The sequence below is a fragment of the Macaca nemestrina genome, chromosome 17, assembly GCF_043159975.1.
Source record: "Macaca nemestrina isolate mMacNem1 chromosome 17, mMacNem.hap1, whole genome shotgun sequence".
NCBI classification, from domain to species: domain Eukaryota; kingdom Metazoa; phylum Chordata; class Mammalia; order Primates; family Cercopithecidae; genus Macaca; species Macaca nemestrina.
Window position 1 is genome coordinate 65,689,476 of NC_092141.1, and position 10,616 is coordinate 65,700,091.

At 50.2% G+C, this 10,616-nt stretch overlaps 1 protein-coding gene across 1 annotated transcript in view; it reads right to left on the bottom strand.

Annotated features, from left to right (window-relative positions):
• Positions 1-9,407, bottom strand: part of LOC105472127 (RAB5C, member RAS oncogene family) — a 30,987-nt gene extending 21,580 nt beyond the window's left edge. The window contains exon 1 of the mRNA XM_011725107.2: positions 9,257-9,407. The gene's annotated coding sequence lies outside the window, so the exon portion shown is untranslated. The remainder of the gene's footprint in view (positions 1-9,256) is intronic.
• Positions 9,408-10,616: the final 1,209 nt, after the last annotated feature.

A 10,616-nucleotide genomic window follows, 5' to 3' on the forward strand; every position in this document is an offset into this window, starting at 1 on the left:
GACATCATGGTGAAACCCTGTCTCTACAAAGATTAGCCAGGCGTGGTGGTGCATTTCTGTAGTCCCAGCTACTTGGGAGGCTGAGGTGGGAGAATGGCTTGAGCCGAGATTGCACCATTGTACTCCAGCCTGGGTGACGGAGCAAGAATCTGTCAAAAAGAGAAAAATACTAGACAAATCCCAGATGAGAAGAGATTCTCTTTTATTTTTTATTATTTTTCTTGAGACAGAGTCTCGTTCTGTCTCCAGCCCAAGCTGGAGTACAGTGGCACGACCTTGGCTCACTGCAACCTCCACCTCCTGGTTCAAGCGATTATTGTGCCTCAGCCTCCTGAGTAGCTGAGACTACAGGTGCGCGCCACCACGCCTGGCTAATTTTTGTATTTTTATTTATTTATTTATTTATTTTAAATTTTTTTTTTTTTTTTTTTTTTTTTTTGAGACGGAGTCTCGCTCTGCCGCCCAGGCTGGAGTGCAGTGGCCAGATCTCGGCTCACTGCAAGCTCTGCCTCCCGGGTTCACGCCATTCTCCTGCCTCAGCCTCCTGAGTAGCTGGGACTACAGGCGCCCGCCACCTCGCCCGGCTAGTTTTTTTTTTGTATTTTTTTAGTAGAGACGGGGTTTCACCGTGTCAGCCAGGATGGTCTCGATCTCCTGACCTCCTGATCCGCCCGTCTCGGCCTCCCAAAGTGCTGGGATTACAGGCTTGAGCCACCGCGCCCGGCCAATTTTTGTATTTTTAATAGAGATGAGGCTTCACCATGTTGGCCAGGCTGGTCTCGAACTCCTGACTTCAAATGATCCACCCACCTCAGCCTCCCACAGTGCTGAGATTATAGGCGTGAGTCACTGTGCCTGGCGGAGATCTCTTTAGATGCTTGCCCAGCACTCCTCAAAACTGTCAAGGTCATCAAAAACAAGAAAAGTCTGAGAAACCAGCACAGCCAAGAGGAGCCTAAGGAGACAATGAATACAGGCAACATGGGATCCTGGAACAGAAAAGGACATCAGGTAAAAATCTAAGGAAATCTGAATAAAGGATGGACTTTAATGTAAACTATGTACTAACATAAGATGTTAATAACAGGGAAAACTAGGTGTGGGGGATTGAGAAAACGCCCTGTACTATCTTCATAACTTTTCTAAAACTATTCAGAAAGACTAAGTTTATTAAGCCTCGGCAACATAGGGAGACCCCATCTCTACAAAAAAATAAAAAATCGGCCGGGCACAGTGGCTCACGCCTGTAATCCCAGCACTTTGGGAGGCCAAGGCAGGCGGACCACAGGTCAAGAGATCAAGACCATCCTGGCCAACATGGTGAAACCCTGTCTCTACGAAAAATATAAACATTAGCTGGGTATGGTGGCGCATACCTGTAGTCCCAGCTACTCAGGAGGCTGAGGCAGGAGAATCACTTGAACCCAGGAGGTGGAGGTTGCAGTGAGCCAAGATGGCGTCACCACACTCCAGCCTGGCAACAGAGCGAGACTCCATCTCAAAAGCAAAAAAAAAAAAAAAAAAAAGACCAGCCTCAAGGCGAGCAGAGGATATCCAAGTACTGCAGGCACAGAACCAGGGAATGTTAAAGACCCCATCTGTGGAATACACATGTGAGGGCTGCTCATAGCACTGGTCTGAACAGCTGCTGCCACCACTTTCTTAAGCCACCTTCATTCAGGAACGAGCCTTGTGCAGACATGCAGAACAGCATCTACAGGCAGAGTGAAATTCGCTTCCACTGATCCTTGCTAAGTACTGGTCTGGGGTCGGGGCTGCCTCACCACACACAACTGTAGAAGCACAGTCATTTTGTCCTGCCATCAGATACACAGCAGAAGCCAGTCAGCAGGACTGTGGCTCGTCAGGCCGCGCCCTCATTGTCCCATTAAACCCTTCACCAGAAATGGAGATTTGGAGAGTCTTAACTTCTGGAAATTGAGTTTGTGACCTGCTTCCCATCGTCTCTACTGTAACATTGATTCTACTGACCTGTTTGCTCTCCCATTTGTCTATGAGCAACGTTCTGGGAGATGGACCAAAGATATGGCTCAAGCTTTGGGATCAGATGGATGTTAAGTTTGAATCCTAGGTTCATGACATCCAAAGTGTGTGAAGAAAGGAAGGGAAGTGTGTGTTAAAAGAAGTCAGTGAGGGACGGGCACGGTGGCTCACGTCTGTAATCCCAGCACTTTGGGAGGCCGAAGCGGGTGGATCACCTGAGGTCAGGAGTTTGAGATCAGCCTGACCAACATGGAGCAACCCCATCTCTACTAAAAATACAAAAAATTAGCCAGCTGTGGTGTCACATGCCTGTAATCCCAGCTACTTGGGAGGCTGAGGCAGGAGAATTTCTTTAACTTGGGAGGCGGAGGTTGCAGTGAGCTGAGATTGCGCCATTGCACTCCAGCATGGGCAACAAGAGCAAAACTCTGTCTCAAAAAAAAAAAAAAAAAAAGAAGTGGGCAAGGCTGGGCACAGTGGCTCATGCCTATAATCCCAGCACTTTGGGAGGCCAAAGCGGGCAGACCATGAGGTCAGGAGTTTGAGATCAGCCTGACCAACATGGTGAAACCCGTCTCTACTAAAAATACAAAACTAGACAAGCATGGTGGTGCACACCTGTAATCCCAGCTACTAGGGAGGCTGAAGCAGGAGAATCACTTGAATCTGGGAGGCGGAGGTTACAGTGAGCAAGATTTGTACCACTGCACCACTCCAGCCTGGGTGAGAGGGCAAGACTCCATCTCAAAAAAAAAAAAGAAAAAAGAGGTAGGCAGGTGTTTGGTGTTTGCTTTAAGGACAGGTTTGAATGTCTGCCCTCTCCTTTAACAAATTCAGTAGGGGGCCTACTATGCTGAATGCCATGCCAGGTCCTAAATACTCAAACAGGACCCGATCTGTGCCCCTAAAGGGCTCACCCACCAGAGAATGAGGCAGATAAGGAACAATGAGATAGCAGTTGAGAAGACAGCTCATGTAGGAGACAAGCCCTCAGTCCATTTGGGGCAAGACAAGGCTTCACAGAGGAAGTGGCATTCAAACTGAGCTTCCAGAGAAAAGTAGGGAGACGCAGTTTCCAGGCACGTGAGGTGGAGAAGCGCCTTCTAGGCAAAGTGAACAGTAGGCATTTAGCCCGGAGATGGGTCAAGGAGAAGCTGTATTGAATAGTGATAAGAGCACACCCTTTCTCTGCCATTACTATATAGCCCCCAGCTCTAACATGGGGATTAAACACGGAACCTACCTCCTGGGGTTGTCGGAGGATTAGAGGAGTCAATACATACTTAGGGCTCAGAAGAGTGCCTGGCACATGGCAAAAATAAAAGTTTAGCTTTTATTTGTATTACTGTTCTTATACATAGAGGATGGGGCTATTTACTTGGAAAACTAATCTCTTACAATACCAAGCTATTAATGCAGAGGACTCCAAAAACATTCTCCTCTGCCAAGATTGCTGAAAGCACGATTACCTGGATTTTGGCACATCCCAGTTTATAAATTCTACCTAAAGCAGTGCTTCTCAAACAGCCCCAGCATATGTACCCTTCCCTCAAGTCAGGGGAGAGGAAACTCCCAGGAATCTGGGAGTCAAACCCAAAGCAGCTGGCTACAACCAAAATGCTGTCTTTGGCTGGGCGCAGTGGCTGATGTATAATCCCAGCACTTTGGGAGGCCAAAGTAGGAGGATCACTTGAGCCCAGGAATTCTGAGACCAGCCTGGGCAACATGGCAAAACCCTGTCTCTCCTAAAAATACAAAAACTAGCCGGGCATGGTGGTACATGCCTATAGTCCCAGCTACTCAGGAGGCTGAGGTGGGAGGATCACTTGGCACCAGGAGGTCAAGGCCGAAGTAAGCCGTGATCATACCACTGCATTCCAGCCTGGGTGAGAGAGGTCCTGTCTCAAAAATAAATAAATAAATTAATTAATTAATGAAAGTTTCCTGTGTTAGCTTCAATTCATGCAAACTTTGCATTCCAATCTATAATAGTTCCAGGACTGTTTTAATATTAAAACACTTACAACTGAGTAAGACTGAAGTGGCACAGCATTCTCTTCTGTAAAATTGGAATACAACTCACATCAATTCTGTTCAGTGTCTATGAAATGAGACAATTTGTGAAATCATCAAGCAACGTACAAGGCATCCCAGCAAACATTTTGTTTTCGTTTTAGAGATGGGGTCTCATTATGCTGCCCAGGCTGGTCTTTTTCCTTTCTTTCTTTCTTTTTTTTTTTGAGGTAGAGTCTTGGTCTGTTGCCTAGGCTGGAGTGCAGTGGTGCAGTCTCAGCTCACTGCAACATCCGCTTCCCATGTTCAAGTGCCTCCCAGGTTCCTGCCTCAGCCTCCTGAGTAGCTGGGATTACAGGCATGTGCCACCACGCCTGACTAATTTTGGTATTTTTAGTAGAAATGGGGTTTCACCATGTTGGCCAGGTTGGTCTCGAACTCCTGACTTCAGGTGATTTGCCTGCCTCAGTCTTCCAAAGTGCTAGGATTATAGGCGTGATCCACCACCCCTGGCCCCCAGGCTGGTCTTGAACTCCTGGGATCAAGTGATCCTCCCGAACTGCTGGGATTACAGGCATGAGTTGCTGTGTCCTGCCTCAGCATACATTTGGTACACATGTTGAATCAGAATCAGTGTTGAGGGCTAGGCACAATTACCTGAGGTCAGGAATTCAAGACCAGCCTGGCCAACATGGAGAAACCCTGTCTCTACTAAAAATACCAAAATTAGCCTGGCATGGTGGCACACGCCTGTAATCCCAGCTACTCAGGAGGCTGAGGCAGGAGAATCGCTGGAGCCCAGGAGGTAGAGGTTGCAGTGAGCCAAGATTGCACCATTGCACTCCAGCCTGGGAGACAAGAGTGAAACTCCGTCTCAAAAAAAAAAAAAAAAAAATTGGCCAGGCACGGTGGCTCATGCTTCTAATCCCAGCACTTTGGGAGGCCAATGAGGCAGGCAGATCACCTCACCTGAGGTCAGGAGTTTGAGACCAGCCTAATTGACGTGGTCAAACCCCGTCTCTACAAAAATACAAAAAAAAATCAGCCAGGCATGATGGCGGGTGCCTGTAATCCCAGCTACTCAGGAGGCTGAGGCAGGAGAATCACTCGAACCTAGGAGGCAGAGGTTGCAGTGAGCCTGGGCAACAGAATGAGACTGTCTCAAAAAAAAAAAAAAAAAAAAAAGAACCTTCAAATCCTTACCTACCAATCAGAGGCAACTGTTGTTTTGTGGGGATCTAGTCTATGCCAGCACTCGACTAGCTCCTTTCTTTGTTTCTAATTCTGCAAGGTATTTAGCGTCGCCATTTTACCAGAAGAAACATAGGCTCAGTGAGGTCAAGTAACAAGCCCAAGGTCACACAACTGGTAAGTGGGGAAATCAGGATTAGAACTCAGGTCCAATTGCCTCTGAAGTTCTAGTGCCTTCCACCTGACCACACGGCCTGTTTACTGGGCAAGGGCTAGAAGCAGAAGGTCTGGCTGGGTGCAGTGGCTCACACCTGTAATCCCAGCACTTTGGGAGGCCGAGGCGGGCGGATCACAAGGTCAGGAGATCGAGACCATCCTGGCTAACATGGTGAAACTCCATCTCTACTAAAAATACAAAAAAATTAGCCGAGAATGGTGGCGGACACCTGTAGTCCCAGCTACTGGGGAGGCTGAGGCAGGAGAACGGCATGAACCTGGGAGGCGGAGCTTGCAGTGAGCCAAGATTGCGCCACTGCACTCCAGCCTGGCGACAGAGCGAGACTCCGCCTCAAAAAAAAAAAAAAAAAAGTAGAAGGTCTGAGAAGTACTTGCTTGGTGGGGCTGAATTTAAATGTGTGATCTTGCTCTGTTTCCATGTAAATTCTAGTGACAAGAGCTCCTGGTGGCAAGCTGCATTCTTCCCACTTGTAAGCAGCAGGCAGCAGCACAGGTGAAACAGAGGACTAACCAGAGGCCCGCTCCGCTGCTTCCCCCTTAACCCTGCCCAGTGGGACCCCTGAGTTCACTCGCTTTGACTTTCATTTTCTAGCCATTAAGACTTTCAGGTTCCCCAAAAAATTAATGACACGTAGATGTCAGCAAACTCTCAGGCCCTGAAGAGTACTGACTTGGGACTTCTAACTGTCTTGGTCCTCACAGGCAGAGGAGAAGGGGGTCAAGAGAGAAGACAGGAGGTTGGGTAGAGGTTGGTGAAGAAAACGAAAACAGAGGAGCACCAGTGATGAGGAGGGCTAAAGGGTTAAGAGTCTGCCCTTGTGCCACGGCGCGCTCACCCTGCATGTTCATTCATTTAACAAACAAACCAGGCGGAAGAAGGGCCCACTGTTAGAAGATCAGGCCACATCTGACCCCAAATCCAAGCCCTAGCTCTACCACTTTCTAAATGTATGATCTCAGGCAAACTACTTAAGTTCCTTCTGCATCCCCTCTAAAGCAGGGACACATATTTGCCTTATCTTACTCAAAAAAAAAAAAAAAAAGTAATAATAAAAATTAAAAACAAAGTGGGGAAACAAATCCCAGTATTTCCCAGGGCACCTATGAGGAATATGTATGAAAATAACTTTGCAACTTTAAAATGATTTTTAAAAACTTAGTGTTACGGCCCCTCTACAGTTGAACCGTCCACTAATTGTGAGAGGCAAGAGGGCAGGAGAGGAACAGCATCAGAAAGGAAGGGTTTCCGGCGCACATGGAGCCATCGCTCTTTCTGCTAGGCAGAGTGACACCTCTCCTCCGACTCTGTAATTTCTGGATGCCAGAAGTGGCTGCGTAACGACCCAAAGCACTGAGGCCTTCCTCGTCTCTCTAAATGGCAGAGCTTCCCCTTCAAAAGTCATTTCAGGTCGGGTGTGGTGGCTCACACCTGTAATCCTAGCACTTTGGGAGGCTGAGGTGGGCGGATCACCTGAGGTCAGGAGTTCCAGACCAGCCTGACCAACATGGTGAAACCCTGCTGCTACTAAAAATACAAAAATTAGCTGGGCATGGTGGCACATGCCTATAATCCCAGCTACTTAGGAGGCTGAGACAGGAGAATCCCTTGATCTCAGGAGGCGGAGGCTGCAGTGAGCCAAGACTGCGCCACTGCACTCCAGCCTGGGCGACAAACAAAGCTCTGTCTAAAAAAAAAAAAAAAAAATTCGTTTCAGAGTCAGAGCTGGGAGACCATGTCCAGATAAAGGAAAGAAGATCTCCTCAGAAGCCTGGTCGGCCTCATCCCAGCACTCATGAAGAGTGACAAACTACGTTCTACTCCTGAAGACCTAAGTCTGGTCAGAGACCAATGGCCAGTGAGCAGTCAGGCCTCTCTGGCCCTGCCGCTCAGATACCCAGGCTGACCAGATCAGAGAAACTAGATTGGCTGAAGAAGTCTCCAATGAGCCCCAAAGGAACCCACACAGATACAGAGCTTGTGATCCAGCTGTTGACCCTAATAACGAAGGCTTCTTCTGTTGTCCAATAAAAAGTGAAGTAAGTAGGCCGCACACAGTGACTCACACCTGTAATCCCAGCACTTTGGGGGGCTGAGGCGGGTGGATCACCTGAAGTCAGGAGTTCGAGACCAGCCTGGCCAACATGGTGACACGCCTTCTCTACTAAAAATACAAAAATTAGTAGGGCGTGGTGGTGGATGCCTGTTAATCCCAGACACTTGGGAGGCTGAGGCAGGAGAATCACTTGAACCCAGGAGGCAGAGGTTGCAGTGAGCCGGGATCACGCCACTGCACTCCTCTAGCCTGGAGGATAGAGCAAGACTCCATCTCGAAAATAAACAAACAAAAAAGTGAAATAAGTACATCCTAGGTCTACTCAAAAGAATGTAGGAATCAGACACTAGCCGCTGTCCAGAAGCACTCAAACACACCTCAAGGTCAAAAGACAGCACTTTTAAGTGGCACGCAAGGGTGGTAAAGGTAGCCCAGAACACTGAAGTGCTACAGAAGTTCCCACAAACTGCATGGTTTTCTGTCCCTTCCTTCACTGTAGATAGCAAGGATCGGTCATGGCCTCAGAGCCAGGCTACTCCTCATTAAGGCACAGTCTCCGGCCTGTACTTTGGCCACATAACAAAGCTTGGTCTGAGACAGCAGCTATTTCACACACCAAAGCCCCAAGCAACAGACAAGGATCATAGTCAATATGCTTGAGGGAACCTGCACTTTCTGGCATGTATGGGAATTCCTTGGGCTACAGTTAAAAATCCTGAACTGCCATTGTGATCTTGACTTAGTCCTCAGTAATAAGTCCAAGCCCAGAAGGGACTGGAGACAGACCCTGGAGTGCCATGGACCTGTTGCTCAGCGTGGGGTGTGTGTGTGTGTTTGGGAGTGAGAAAGAGATAGCCCTTCAATTCCAGACTCCTCATTTTGGGTCTTATTCTCCTCCCTATAGACACACGTACAGCAGTCCCAAAAGAAGCAGTCCCTTTGAGGCGGCTTGGAAACCACTCACGTGCTCTGGGAGGACAGAGCTGAGCCTGGAGCAAGGGGGGAGGGGAAAGAAGATAATGAATGGGCACATCCACCCTGATCTGTGATTTATAGCTGGAATTGAGCAAACCTCAGCTAAATTCTTCAGAGTCAGGAAGAGAGAGACACTCAGAGAACAACATAACTAGAGAACAGGGGCTGGGAGACAGAAGGGGCAAAGCAAGAAAACAGCTCATTGCCAGTAAGTGACCCAAACTTTAAACTCTGCTGAGGTCCTGGTTGGTTCTCTGGCTTGAGGAAAGAGAGGAAGTAAGGAGTTGCGGGAGCGCCAACACACTTCTGTGCGTGTGGAACGGTCTCACCCAGACGACCCCCTCCCCCAAAGGAAATCGAGATATTCCTCTAGGGCTGGAGGGGACAACTGGTTTTGTGGGACAGCAGGAAGGAAAACGGCGACAGACAGCACTCTCCGTCACTTCTAAAAGAGAAGAGGGACAGGTTCCTTCACACCTGGCAAAGATCCTCCGATTCTGGGAGCAGGGGGAGCGGAACTTAGGCACCTCTCTCCCACAACTGGAATGGACAGGCCAGAGGACAGTCATAGCGGTTTCCTTAAGGCTCACGAAAGGTAGGTAAGCTAAGGAAAGAAGCTCCCCATCTCCTGCGGCCCGACGCCTGGGGAACCCCTCAAGAGGGGGCTACGGGTCGGGGGAGGGGTCAGTATCCCCCTAAACTGGGGCTGGGCGGGAGGAAGGGCTGCCCTGGAGATGCTTCAACGCAGGCGAGACACCAGGTCCTGGGACAGGCATACTCACGGCGGCTCCGGGGCGGCGGCGTTACTTGGGGCCGGGGCTCGGACGGGCTCTGCTTCTCTCCCCCCCGGCGGTGTCCCAGGCTCCGGCCTCCACTTCCGTCTTTCAGCCGCTCCGGATCCGGATCTCTACCTCCGCCCCGCCCCTCAATACTCCCAGGTGATTGACAGGGCGGAGAAACCAATGGGAGGCACTCTTGGCCGACCTACCCAGCGGCGCCGGTAGGAACGCGGGAGTGGCGGGAGGGCGCGCGCGAGGGATGGCGGGACTTGTAGTTCGTGGCGATGGGAGGAGTCCGTGGCTGCCTGGGACTTGGGCTTAGGCTGGAGCCGGCTGACTACAAGGCCGAGCCCGGCCGGGAACTTTTTATTTTTTTTGAGACGGAGTCTCACTCTGTCGCCCAGGCTGGATTGCAGTGGCGCGATCTCGGCTCACTGCAACCTCCGACTCCCGGGTTCAAGCAATTCTCCTGCCTCAGCCTCCCGAGTAGCTGGGATTACAGGCCCGCACCACCACGCCCGGCTAATTTTTGTATTTTTAGTAGAGACGGGGTTTCACCATGTTGGCCAGGCTAGTCTCGAACTCCTGACCTCAGGTGATCCGCCCTCTTCGGCCTCTCAAAGTGCTGAGATTACAGGCCTGAGCCACTGCGCCCAGGCCTATGGCCGGGAACTTTTTAAGGCCAAGCCTGCCACCCGGTCACCGCCGGTTCCGGACGCCCCGAGGGAAGGCGGGTGGTGGAGCGTTGGAAGAAGGCAGAGGACTATGTGTGCAGAATTGGGAAAGAAGAAACATGGTGCGAATGAATATGCATGCGAGGCCTCAGTCCTTTGAACTTGCCGATCTGGAGAAGCCCCTGTCTGCACTTTCCGGCCAAGTCAGCTTGGGAAGCCCGATTGCTGGGGGCGTCTGTGATGGGGAAGGCGATGAAAGCGCTGTAGGAAGGGTTCTCTACAGGATGCTGGGTGAGATCAAACGGAGAGCTTCTGCCACCACCTCCTACTTGGTGCAGGGGGCCGGCACAAAGACCATCTCTGCCTCTGCCTTCCCCTGCTCCCAGCCAGGGTCAGCTCTTCTCTCTGACACGGAATACAGAGCTGGACAATCTCTGCCTGGGCCCTCTCCATCCGCAAAAAAAGACTAGAACCACCCCCACTCTGCACCCCCCCATATGGATCAGGAATATTTGTTTCTTCTACTCGTCTCAATATGGATGGGGCCCGCTCCTGATTCCTCCCACCCTTACCTCTCAACACAGACCAGTACCTCCTCTTCTTTTGCATCTCACCCTCCAGGGACACTACTGAAAACCTGTGTGGAATCAAAGCTCACCGGGGACAGCTGTGGCCATTGTGCCTCTAAC